The 12,555-nt window shown below is 47.4% G+C and overlaps 1 protein-coding gene and 1 long non-coding RNA gene across 10 annotated transcripts in view; one reads left to right on the forward strand and one right to left on the reverse strand.

The window, feature by feature from the left end:
- The window catches only part of LOC138755392 (uncharacterized), a 47,061-nt gene extending 36,741 nt beyond the window's left edge, over positions 1-10,320 (forward strand). Inside the window, exon 4 of the long non-coding RNA XR_011352249.1 lies at positions 10,104-10,320. This is a non-coding gene — a long non-coding RNA (uncharacterized lncRNA). The remainder of the gene's footprint in view (positions 1-10,103) is intronic.
- The window catches only part of sulf1 (sulfatase 1), a 420,487-nt gene that overhangs the window by 130,248 nt on the left and 277,684 nt on the right, over positions 1-12,555 (reverse strand). The gene's annotated exons all lie outside the window — the stretch shown is intronic.

The following is a 12,555-nucleotide window of genomic DNA, read 5'->3' on the forward strand; positions in this document are numbered from 1 at the left end:
GATGCAGAGTTGGACAGAGAAGTGGCAGATGGAGTTTAATCCAGAGAAGTGTGAAGTGATACACCATGAAAGGTTGAGTGTGTGGTTAATGGCAGGATTCTTAATAGTGTGAAGAAATACCAGGTCTATAGATCCCTCAAGGTTGCCACAGAAAATGATAGGGTGGCAAGGAAGCCATATGGTCTGTTGGCTTCATTAGTTGGAAGATTCAGTTAAAGAGCCATGGGCTAATGCTGCAGCTCTATAAAACTCAGGTTAGATAACACTGGGAGTATTGCATTCAGTTTTTGTCACCTCCTTACAGGAAGGAAGTGGATGCTTTAGAGAGAGTGCAGAAGAGAATAACCAGGATGTTCCCTGGATTGGAGAAGCAAGGTTGACAGATGGAGGGCTTTTCTCTTTGGAGTGATGATGGATGAGAAGTGACATTGTAAGATTATAGGGGGGGTGGGATTAGATAATGGTGGACAACCAGCACTGTTTTCCTAACGTGATGAATACCAGAGGGCATTTATATAAGGTAAGTGGAGGAAAGTTTCAGAGCGATGTAGAGGAAGCGTTTTTTTTTTACTGAGAGAGTGGCGTGTATCTGGAAGGTATTACTGGGGTGGTGGCGGAGGCAGTTACAATAGTGGCATTCAAAAGGTTTTTAGATAGGCACAAGGATGTGATTAAAAATAGAGGGCAATAGGTGTGAGGCAGGGAGGGCATAATTATACTGTTGTGGAATAGGTTTACATAGGTTGGCACAACATTGTGGCTGAAGGGCTTATACTATTCTATTTATATACTTCTGTTATGATAGAGAAACTGAAGAAAGTAAGAAGATTTAGGAAGCAAATTTAATGAGTGAGAAATTAAAAGAAAAAGCCACAATTGCTTAAGTTTGAGAAATGACTCAGTTACTACACGTGTTTGATCTCAGGACAAAAGGGCAGGCATTTCCTCTGTTGCAAAATTGTATCAAAGTTGGTTAGTTGTTCTATTACTTACCAAACATATTATCCAATGAATAAAGGCAACCATTTGTAGTGGAGTTGGAGCTGAATGCAGCTCAAACCATCATGCATACCAACTTACTGTTATACCTCCCACTGTCTTGGAAAAGTTACGAAGATATTAAAGGACACACCCAACTGGGTTGTACTTTCCTCTCCCTACATCTATTTTGCAGAATATGTATGAGCTTGAAAATAAAAACCATCAGATTTCTTCCTGCTGCTATTAAACTCTAAAATCGACCTCATTAGTAAAAGATTATGCTTTTAACTATACTTTTCTCCATACCCTGCATTTGTCTTGGTGTTACGGGCTCAGAAGACTACAAAACCTAGCAGCAATAGAAATTCACCAAGACAATGGTTGCTTAAACAAAAGTAGTTTTTAATTTTCTTTAAACATAAAAAAGGATCAAACTTTAACTTATTACTATTACCTTAACCTAATGTAACCCCCTTCTAATTCTAAGTGAACATGTATGTGTATTAGTTCAGAAAAGTTCTTTGATTCACAGTCCAATCTCACCTCTCACTCCTCCAAGTTCACCGGTATCAGGAAATTTTTATACCGTGCACAGAACTGAACATTTATGAATTTTCACCAAGCTCTGGCGTTTAAAAGTAATTGGTTACTGCTCAGGAATGTTCTCGTTGGTTTCAGAGAGAGATTTGTTGCTCTCTGGACACACACAAACTGATTCCCTCCAATCAGCCACTTCAGTGTCTTGCCAAAGAAACTTGCTCCATCAGAGTTTTCCAAATGATAACCTCTTCTTCTGCAGGTCACCACACATTTCCTTTTTGTTTCCCTTATTTCAGGTGAAACACTCTAGCCAGCCATTTCCTCTTTTATGGACCTCAAAGGTTTTGAACAGGCTGAACTCAGAACTCATAACCCATCTTCAAAATGGAGTTTTTAAACAAGCTGCCAGCTTACTATGCTGCAGAAACTAGTTCTCTCTCTGTTTCTCATAGAGGAACCATGCTTGATCTCCTCTCTCTCTCTCTCTCTCTCTTTCTGCTTGCAAAACCACATGACCTTCTTGGAACAGCAAACTGCATTCAGGCAGATTGTGGCATCAGACCCAATCTTCTAAGTCAATTAATCTGTTGCTTTCAAAACAATAATCAGTTACTCCACAGCATGTCCAATTAACACCTACTTGAGTAGTCTCTCAGGCATTCTTCAAAGTTTTTGCAAAGACACTCGGAGCCTGGACTGTCTGGCTTGAGCAGAGCTCAACATTTGCATGGTATTGAGTGCAGGCAAACAAAGGGGGAGAATAGCAGAAGGGAGTCTTTCCCACAGTTCTCCTCTGTGTCTTCTGGTGAACCAAGAAACAAAAGCAATTCTTGGCCATCCATCCCATTCAGATAAAACAGATAATCGCAAAATCCACAAGCTCAATAATATAGCCTTTGGTGCAGCATTTAAAAAGTTCAAATAAATTTACTAAATTACGATTAAAGATAAAAAAAAAGTGTGACAACAAAATAGCAAAAGTTAAATTCCCCATAATGGTTATATAACAATTTAAAGCACTGGCTCACTCAGAAGACTTGGCAGTTTGGTGGGATGTGTAACCCTCTAAAATTTTCTTACCAGTAATTTCCATGGACTCAAAATTTTGAGATAAGGCTTCAAACTCCTGATATCCACTCCTACTCTTGGAATATGAACTCAAAAAGAATAGATGTATAGATGCAAAAACAAATTATTGGTTTGGTCATACTGTTTAATTTTTCAAAAATTAACAAGAATATTTAATTCAAAAGCAAATCTCTAAATTAGTATTGAATGAAGCTTCATATCAAAAGTATGTAGTGTGTGGTACATGACAAGAATGTTTTCACTCTACCCTCAAATAGCAAAACACATACAACATTGAGCTTCAACAAAAGAGGCCACTTTTTTTGATTATTCTATCTTATGATTTTTTACACAGAAATAAAGGAAAAATTACATTAAAAAATTTGCATACTTGCCTCCAGAGTGTCATTTACACAGGAAGCACTTTTATACTGCCTTCCTGTGTTGTGGAGTTTGTCAGAGGGTGAACGTGATTCGACATCGTTTTCATTAGCCCAGTTTATTACCGAGTGCCTGCGGTCAATTTAGACTGCAGCTGCAGTAAAAATGTGTAGGGTCTTGATGGAAAAATTATGGGATATCAAATAAATTCCGGCACAACATTTTTACACTGCCAGCGGATGTGTAAAACTGCCTTCTGATACAAATATCAGTGAGAAATTGCCAAAGAAATTGCTGTAATTTAATGAATAATCACATCCCTGATACAAGGTGGTGCAACAGCTGAAAATTCACAGCCTGGGGCTGGACTCTGTGTCACATGTCAATGTCAGAACAAGGCAACCAGCTGTGCCCTTTCTTCCTCAGCACCAGCTACTCAGCAGGCATGGAGCTTCTGGAAATTAATACCACAATTATGCTCAGCAGAGAAAGCAATTAGAGCTACTGTTTATAGCAATATTAATGATAAGCCTAAATGGGAAACACTTACTCTTAATTTGTTTTGAAACTTGAAAGACATTCTGGTTTAAAAAGTAGTAAGTTTTTGAAATACACCTGCCAGCCTTAGTCTACATGCTAAATACAGTGATTCATACAAAGCGAATGGAAGACAAATGTTTCCACGCTTTAAAGTCCAGAACCTTAAATTTTATGTATTTTTTTGCTTTTATAAATAATGAATAATGCATTCCTGTGAGTGATGGCAAAACAATAATCTAATTTGAAAATTGTGCTAATATTATGTAGTCAGCCTTGGGATACTCCTGTAACATAAACAATGGCTTCAAATCACTGCCTTCTGTCAGTTACTTTCATAATTGCTTGATTTTTATTTCTTATTGAAGCGGGAGCTACAGCAAAGAAACTCACAGCCACCACCTTGAATGCTCTCAACGACTGTTTAATTCAAATCCCCCAAGCACCCCTTTAAGGGCAGTGTGAGTGGTGACGTCATAACGGCTGCCTGAAGTGCACGCTGGCCTGGAACCATGGGGTAAGGAGGACACCCGATGGCGCCCTCTTCTCATGGCTGCCCCGACACGCGGCGGTACAAGCAGGGCCAGTTCACCACGAGAGAGTGCGTCGCCACACAACCCCCTCCCAGAACCGACTTATGCATCCCGCCGCTTGGGCAGACAGCTTCGGCACTTGGGCTTAGCCGATTGAACCGGTTGCAAGAGGTTCAAGAGTGCTGCCCTTAGGCGGTCTACTGTGAACAGTTCATTTTTGCCCTCAATGTCAAAGGTAAAAATCTTGCCAGACCACTGGAGGACTTTGAACGGGCCCTCATAAGGGTGCTGCAAAGGTGCAGTGTGCGGTCTGCGCCGAACGAAAATGAATTCCGCCGAGTCCAGCTCTTTAGGAAGGCGGGCTGGTCAGGCACCATGATGTGTAGGAGGCGGGGGGGGGGGGCCTAGCGAGCCGAGCTTGCTGTGTAGGTCTGCCAATAGGCTCAGGTGCTCAGTCATAGAGTTGGATTCCGGGCCGAATAGCTCACCAGACAACAAGATTGGCGCGTTATACACCAGCACTCCAGATGATGCCTGAAGATCCTCCTTGGGTGCTGTTCTGATGCCGAGGAGGACCCAGGGTAGTTTGTCTGCCCAACCAGGACCTGTGAGGCGAGCCATGAGGGCTGACTTCAGGTGACGGTGCAATCTCTCCACCAGACCATTTGCTTGCGGGTGATAAGCTGTGGTGTGGTGGAGTTTAACCCCCAGTAGGTTCGCCAATTGAGTCCAGAGGGTGGAGGTGAACTGGGTGCTCCTGTTGCTGGTGATGTGCACCAGAACTCCGAATCTGGTGATCAAGTGGCAACCAAGCCCCTGACACATGTCACGGTGGAAGCCTCCTTGATGGGAATGGCTTCCGGCCATCTCGTGGTCCGGTCGACCACTGTAACCAGGTAGCGCACCTCCCTAGACACCGGCAGTGGGGCCCATGATGTCAACATGTATGTGTTGGAATCTTTTGACTGCTGGGTTGAATTGGGGCCTGCGTATGCCGGTGGACCTTTGAGGCCTGGCACTGAGTGCAGCTCCTTGCCGTCTCAGCTACCTCCTTCTTGATGCCACACGAACCGCTCCGCCACTATTTGCACCAATGTCTTCACCGAGGGGTTTGCTAAATCGTGGACCGTGTTGAAGGCCCGTGATCTCCACTGCAGTGGGACTACTGGGCGCAGTGAACTGGTGGATGGCTAGGTGAACCAGTGGAAGGCCAGTGGGCACCACTGTGAGTCAAGCCACTGCTCATTAACACCCCCAAAGGCTGTGAATGAGGCATCTACTGAGAGCGCAGTGTGTGCCTCAGGGAATGAATTAATAAGGTGGTGCTGGCCAATGTGTCGTTTGTGGCCACAAAAGCGCCCTCTGCCTCTTCAGACCAAATCAGGACTTTGTCTTTAGCGGCAATCAATGAGAACAGTGGCTGCATGATGCTGGCGCCATCGGGGATGAAACGATGATAAAAGTTCACCATACCTATGAATTCTTGCAGGCCCTTGAGGGTGGTGGGTTTGAGGAACTGCCATATGGCCGCAACTTTTTCTGATGCCAAGATGGTGTGTCCCAGGAACTGCAGCGTCTGCTTGCTGAACTGGCACTTGGCCACATTGACTCTGAGGCCGAATTCCGCCAGGCGGGCAAACAGGGTGTGGAGATGGGCCTTGTGGTCGTGACTGGTGATCAGGTTGTTATCAGGTACATAAACACAAAGTCCAGGTCCCTGCCCACTGCATCCATGAGACGCTGGAAAGTCTGGGGCGCGTCTGACCGAAGGGTATGCACAAGAATTCAAACAGGCCGAATGGGGTGATGATCACCGTCTTACCAATGTCCTGGGGTGGACTGGTATTCGATGATAGCCCTGAACCAGATCGACTTTTGAGTTGACCTGGGCGCCATGGAGGTTGGCTGTAAAGTCATGGATGCGAGGGATTGGGTACCTGTCTGATGTAGTTGTGTCGTTCAGGCGCCGATAATCCCCGCAGGGTCGCCAGCCTCCGAAAGATTTGGGGACCATGTGTAGAGGGGATGCCCAGGGGCTGTCAGAGTGCCGGACAATACCCAACTCCTGCAGGCGAGAGAACTCCTCCTTGGCTAACTGCAACTTCTCAGGTGGAAGTCGTCGAGCCTTGGCATGCAGCGGGGGGAGGGGGGACTTGCATAGAGATATGGTGGTAGACCCCATGGTGGGGCAAGGCAGTGGTGAACTGCGGCTGCAGGATGAAGGGGAACTCATTGAGTATGCTGGAATACTCGTCCCTGGGGGCAGTGATGGTGGCCATTTCGGGCTTGCAGGCATCCGTGGCATGGTGGTGGACCAAGTGGAATGTGCGGGCATTAACTAGTCTTGTACCCTTCACATCTACTAGCAGGCCATGTGTCCTGAGGAAGTTGGCCTCCAAGAGGCCAGCACAAACTTCCAGTGGAATTTATCTTTCCCAATCTGGATTTGCGCCCTGGAGGTGCCAAAAGTTTTGATGGCGGAACCGCTGGCTGCCCGCAGAGTGGGACCACGAGGTCAGGTGCGGGTCTTGAGGGCAGTCAGGGGCAAGATGCTCAGTTCCGCTCCAGTGTCCACAAGGAAACGCTGGCCGGTGGACTTATGGGTCATGTGCAGGAGGCTGTTCACATGGCCAGCTGCCGCAGCCATCAACGGTGGCTGGCTGAGTCATTTCCCTGGTAGGTACAGGGTTGCTTGCACTTGTGAGCTTGTGCCCCCCAGCGTTGATGATAGAAACACCAAGTGGGGTGGTGTTCCTCTAGCTTGTGCTTGGGGGGAGGGGGGCTGCGACCGGTTGGCTCCTGGATGGGTGATCTGACTGAGGGCGGCTTCATTCTCTCTCTTGGTGCGTCAGAGTATGTTGGCTCGGTTCACAACTTGCCGTGGGTCATTGAAGTCTTCGTCCGCCAGCAGGAGCTGAATGTCCTCGAGCATCTGCTCCAGGAAGATCTGGCGGAACAAGAAACAGGGCTTGTGATCTTCTGCCAGCGCCAGCATCTCATCCATGAGGGCCGATGGAGTTCAGTCTCCCAGCCCGTCCAGATGCAGGAGTCTAGAGGCAGACTGTTGTGGGGAGAGACTGAAGGTGCCCTGAAGGAGATTTTTGAGGACAGGGTATTTACCCTCAGCTGGTGGGTTGTGGATGAGTTTGTCCACCCAGGCTGCCGTCTCCTCATCTCGCATGCTCATGATGTGGTGAAACATTGTTTTGCTCAGGCGAAACTGTGCCTCCACCTGCCCGAACCACGTACGCGGGCGATGGGTCCAGAAGGAGAGCAGTTTCACAGTGACAGAGTTCATCTCAACTAGATCCATGTTTGGATACCAGGAAAGCATCTGGGCTTGTCGGGGGTCACAAACGTAGTGGGAGCTACAGCAAAGAAACTCACAGCCACCATCTTGGATGCTCTCAACGACTGTTTAATTCAAATCCCGCGCGTGCCCCTTTAAGGGCAGCATGAGCTTAGCCACAGCGTGAACGGTGCCTGAGGTGCATGCTGGGCTGGAACTATGGGGTAAGGAGGACCCCTGACAGCGCCCTCTTCTCATGGCTTCCCTGCCATGCGGTGGTACAAGCAGGGCTGGTTCGCCATGAGAGAGTGCACCGCCACACAATATTGATTTCTGCCTACTTTTTCTTCCTTGATGACCAATATTTGCATTGTGATTCCATTAACCCAAAGAAATTGAACATTCAGAGATTCTCAAGCATGTAATAATTGGTTAACAAGTGTCCATTGTTTGAGGCCAAAAAAATGTGAAGTTTGTGTCTGCGTGCTCACACTGAAGGCATTTTGAAGAATTATTTAAAAAGGGGTTATGAGGGGGTGGATAAGCATAGTCAGAGGGTAAACACTGAGCTTTAGAAACTCGGCAGGTAAGGCACCAATTTGGATCAGTCATGTTAAAAGGAACTGATCCAAAAATATTTCAGACTATTTCTACCCTTGGATGCTGCCTGACCTCCTGAGTTTGCTCAAGTTTCCAGTAGCTTTAATGTTTCTTTATAGTGAAGGATATATAGTTATTGATGACAGGCAAGAATCAACTTCCATTGAATATCGACATTGCACACATGTTTGAAGCAATAATCACCTGTGACAATGGAATAAAAACACTTACTTTTTCAATTTAATGACATTGTTGTCACTGAATGTCCCGAGCATTATTCATGCTGGGGCTTAACAGTGGCCAGAAACTTAATTGGACTATCAGATAAATCCTGTGATGACAGAGCAGGTCAGAGGTTAGATATCCTATTGCAAATGACTTGTCACCTTTTCACCCTTCCCAAGTCTTTCCACTTTCCTCAAAGCATAGCAGGAGTGTTGACAGAATACTCTCAACTTGCCAGGATTAGTGTTGTTCCCACAACATGACAGAATCAAGACAAGGCAGACTGATTGACTGGCTGAAATAGCTGCCATCATTGCCCCCAGGGACGAGTATTCCAGCATAATCAACGAGTTCCCCTCCATCCTCCGCTTGCCAGAGCATGGGGTCTACCACCATATCTCTATGCAAGAATCCCCCCCCCCGCTGCATGCGAAGCTCGACAACTTCAACCTGAGAAGTTGCAGTTAGCCAAGGAAGAGTTCTCTCGCCTGCAGGAGTTGGGTATTGTCTGGTGCTCCCATCCCCTCTTCACATGGTCCCCAAATCTTCCAGAGGCTGGTGACCCTGCGGGGATTATTGGCGCCTGAACGACGCAACTATGTCAGGCAGATATCCAATCTCTCACATCCAGGACTTTACAGCCAACCTCCACGGCGCCCAGGTCGACTCGAAAGTCAATCTGGTTCGGGGCTATCATTGAATCCCAGTCCATCCCAGGACATTGGTAAGATGGTGATCATCATCCCATTTGGCCTGTAAGACTGGCTCCCGATGATCTGATCAATTGTTAATGCCACTGTAGGTATTGTGGATCATCCAAGAGCATTCAAACACACAACCTTTACCAGCAGAAAGGAGAACAGGCATTTGGGAATGCCACTACCTCACGTCACACCACAAAGACTTTAATGATTTAACTCCTCCTTCTCAAGGCCAATTAGAAACAAACAGTAATTGGTTGACCTGCCGGTGATGTCTATATCCATAAATGAATGAGTAAAAACTTCCCTGAGCAGCAATGTCCGAGGACCCTTCATTTCACTCAGATCTTCGTCAACAGGTTATGTCACCAACAGCTATCAACTTGAATCTTGAACAAAGTCATGGACATCATGGCCTGCAGCTGTCAAAGTCAAAAGTGGTCTTCGGCTTTAATACAACATACGCCTTACACCCTAACACAGGTGATGTCTTGGTTTTCAGATTATCACTCTACCAGACAAGTCACAAAAGCTTTCTTCATCAGGTTGAACATTTAGATCTTGCTCACCCTTGTCAAGGAAAGCAGAGAATGCTTCAGATATTCAACATACTTTCCATGTTCTGCAGAACCATTGATGTATGGTGGAGAGTGATGGTTGATAATATAAGAGATTGCAGTCGATCAACATTCATTCTGTGGTACAAACCACACTTCATGCAGTCCTACAGCCAGCTTCCTGATTACTTTCAAACAACACTCTACTCTCCCATTATTCGCATGAAGCCATCATGTAATAGAATAGCACTGGATGACATGATCCATCTTAAATCAGATTTAGTTACTGATTTCTGTCAGGAACATGGGCACATTTTCTTCACTGTCTCACTAGAGTATCATTCTGATATCTAAAATATTAACTTCACAGACCAGTCAGCATGATTATGTAACACATCCAAAGCCTGCACCATGTTGCAGATCTTCTCAGGTTGTGTAGTTGTTTAAGTGTTCCATTAAACTTCCACATTGGAGAAAAGGAGGAGGGGAAGCAGCAATGGTCACCCACTGTCTCCAGCTACCAGATGTTTTAATAGAAACTCACCCAGGAGGACATTCAATTTTTTCCAATACCACTTAATTGTCTTGAGTTCTGATGAAAGATTAAAGACCCAAACTGCTAATTCTGTATGTCGCTTCATGGATGCTGCCTGACTGGCTAACATTTCCACCATTGTCTGTTTTATCTCAGAATCCCAGCAAAAACAATGTGGTGTGAACAACATCACTCGTGGCGAACCGGCCCCGCTTATATCACTGCACCGGCGGGGCAGCAGCGAGAAGATGGTGCCGTCGGGAGACCTCCGTGCCTCGTGGAATAGGCCAAAGCGCGCACCTTGGGCGAGCATAATGACGTCACTGCCGATGAAGGGGCGGAGCTCACTCCGACCTTTAAGGGCACGTGTGAAGTTTGAATAAACAGTTCATTTGAAACCCCTATCGTGTTAGTGGTGCGTTTCCTTCTGTGTAGCAGCCACTATGTTGGTGACCCCAGCGAGCCCAGACAGTTTTCTGGCCTCCCGATATGGACACAACAGCAGTCAACACGGACGCGGTGAAACTCCCCTCCTTCCCCCCTTTTGGACGCATCGCATTGGTTCAGGCAAGCGGAGGCGCAGTTTCACCTCAGACACATCACCTCAGACGCCACGATGTTCTACCACATTGTGAGCATGCTCGACGAAGAAACCGCAGCAGAGTGGATGACCTGATCCACAACCCATCGGAGGAAGGTAAATACCTCACTCTCAAAAACCTCCTCCTCATGACCTTTGGCTTCTCCTGTTGGCAGCACGCTGCCAGGCTCCTACACCTGGACGGTCTGGGCAACAGAACCCCATCTGCCCTTGTGGTCAAGATACTGGTGCTGGCAGCGGGCCAAAGATCCTGCTTGATGTTCGAACAGGCTTTCCTTGAGCAGATGCCAGAGGACATCCAACTCCTGCTGGCAGATGAAGATTTCTCAGACCCATGCAGAGTTGCAGCCCACGCAGATGTACTCTGGTGGACCAAGCGAGAAAATGAGGCCGCCCTCAGCCAGGTCACCCGCTCAGGATCCAATCGGCCACAAGTGATCCCCAAGCACAAACCGGAAGAACACCACTACACCTGGTGTTTCTACCATCAATGCTGGGGCCCCCAAGCTCGCAAGTGCATGGAGCCCTGTTCATTCCAGGGAAATGACCTGGCCAGCCACCACAGTCCAGTGGCCGGCGTTTCCTGGTAGACTCCGGAGCAGAACTGAGTGTGCTTCACCCGACCACCCTCGAGACCCGCACCATGCATGAGGCTCAACTCTACGGGCAGCTAAAGGGTCCTCCATCAAGAATTTCAGCACACGCAGCACACAGATTTAGATTGGCAAGGACAGGTTTGGCTGGAAGTTCGTACTGGCGTCGGTGGGCACAACGCTGCTGGGAACCCATTTCCTCTGGGCGCACAGCATGTTGGTGGACATCAAAGGCAAGCAGTTGGTATCTGCCCGCACCTTCCAAAGTGTCTGCCCCGATTTCACAAACACGTGCAGCCCAGAAATAGCTTCCATCAGTGCCCCCAAGGACAAGTATTCTTGCATGCTCGATGAATTCCCCGCCATCCTGCAGCGACAGTTCACTTCCATCATGGCCCAACATTGAGTTCTCCCTCACATTTTGACCCAGGGCCCAACACCCCATGCCAAAGCCAGACAGTTTCCCCCTGAGAAGCTGCCACTGGCAAAGGAGGAGTTATCCCGACTGCAGGAGCTAGGGATAATCCAAGGATGGTCCTGAAGCATTTTTGGGGTTGGCACCCATGTGGGGACTATTGTCGCTTCAATGATGCAACCATGCTGAACCAATACCCCATCTTACATATACAAGACTTTTCGGCCAACTTGCATAGCATCTGAGTTTTCTTGAAGGTCAACCTGGTACGGGGTTACCACCAAATCCTGGTCCACCCTGACAACATCGGCAAGACCACCATCATCTCTCCATTCGGCCTATTTGAGTTCCTGCAGATGGCTTTCAGCCTTAAAAATGCGGCCCAGACATTTCAATGGCGGATGAGATGCAGTGGGCAGAGACCTGGATTTCATGTTCATCTATCTCGACGACATCCTCATCACCCGTCGGGACCACAATAAACACAAAGTCCATCTCCATGCACTATTCGCTCGTTTGGCAGAATTCAGCCTCACCATCAACGGGGTCAAGTGTCAGTTTGGCAAGGAATCCCTGCAGTTCCTGGGCCATACAATCTCCGCGGATAGGGCCACCCCAGCACCTGAGAAGGTCACAGCCATATGCCAATTCCTGAAGCCCGACACCCTCAAAGATTTACAGGAATTCACCGGGATGGTCAACTTTTTTACAACTGCTTCATCCCAGGGGCGGCTTGCATCATGCGGCCATTGTTCGCACTGTTCGGGGCCAAGAACAAGACCCTGGAATGGATGGAAGTGGCCGAGAATGCTTTCACCGCGATGAAGGATGCCCTGGAGAATGCCATCCTACTGGACCACCGCAGCCTGATGCCCACACGGAACTCTCAGTGGACGCTTCAGCCACAGCCATTGGGGGCATCCTGGATCAATCAGTCAACGGCTAGTGGTGTGCACTTGCATTCTTCAGCAAGTACCTCCGCCCCCTAGAACTAAAATA

The sequence above is a fragment of the Narcine bancroftii genome, chromosome 2 (assembly GCF_036971445.1).
Source record: "Narcine bancroftii isolate sNarBan1 chromosome 2, sNarBan1.hap1, whole genome shotgun sequence".
NCBI lineage: Eukaryota > Metazoa > Chordata > Chondrichthyes > Torpediniformes > Narcinidae > Narcine > Narcine bancroftii.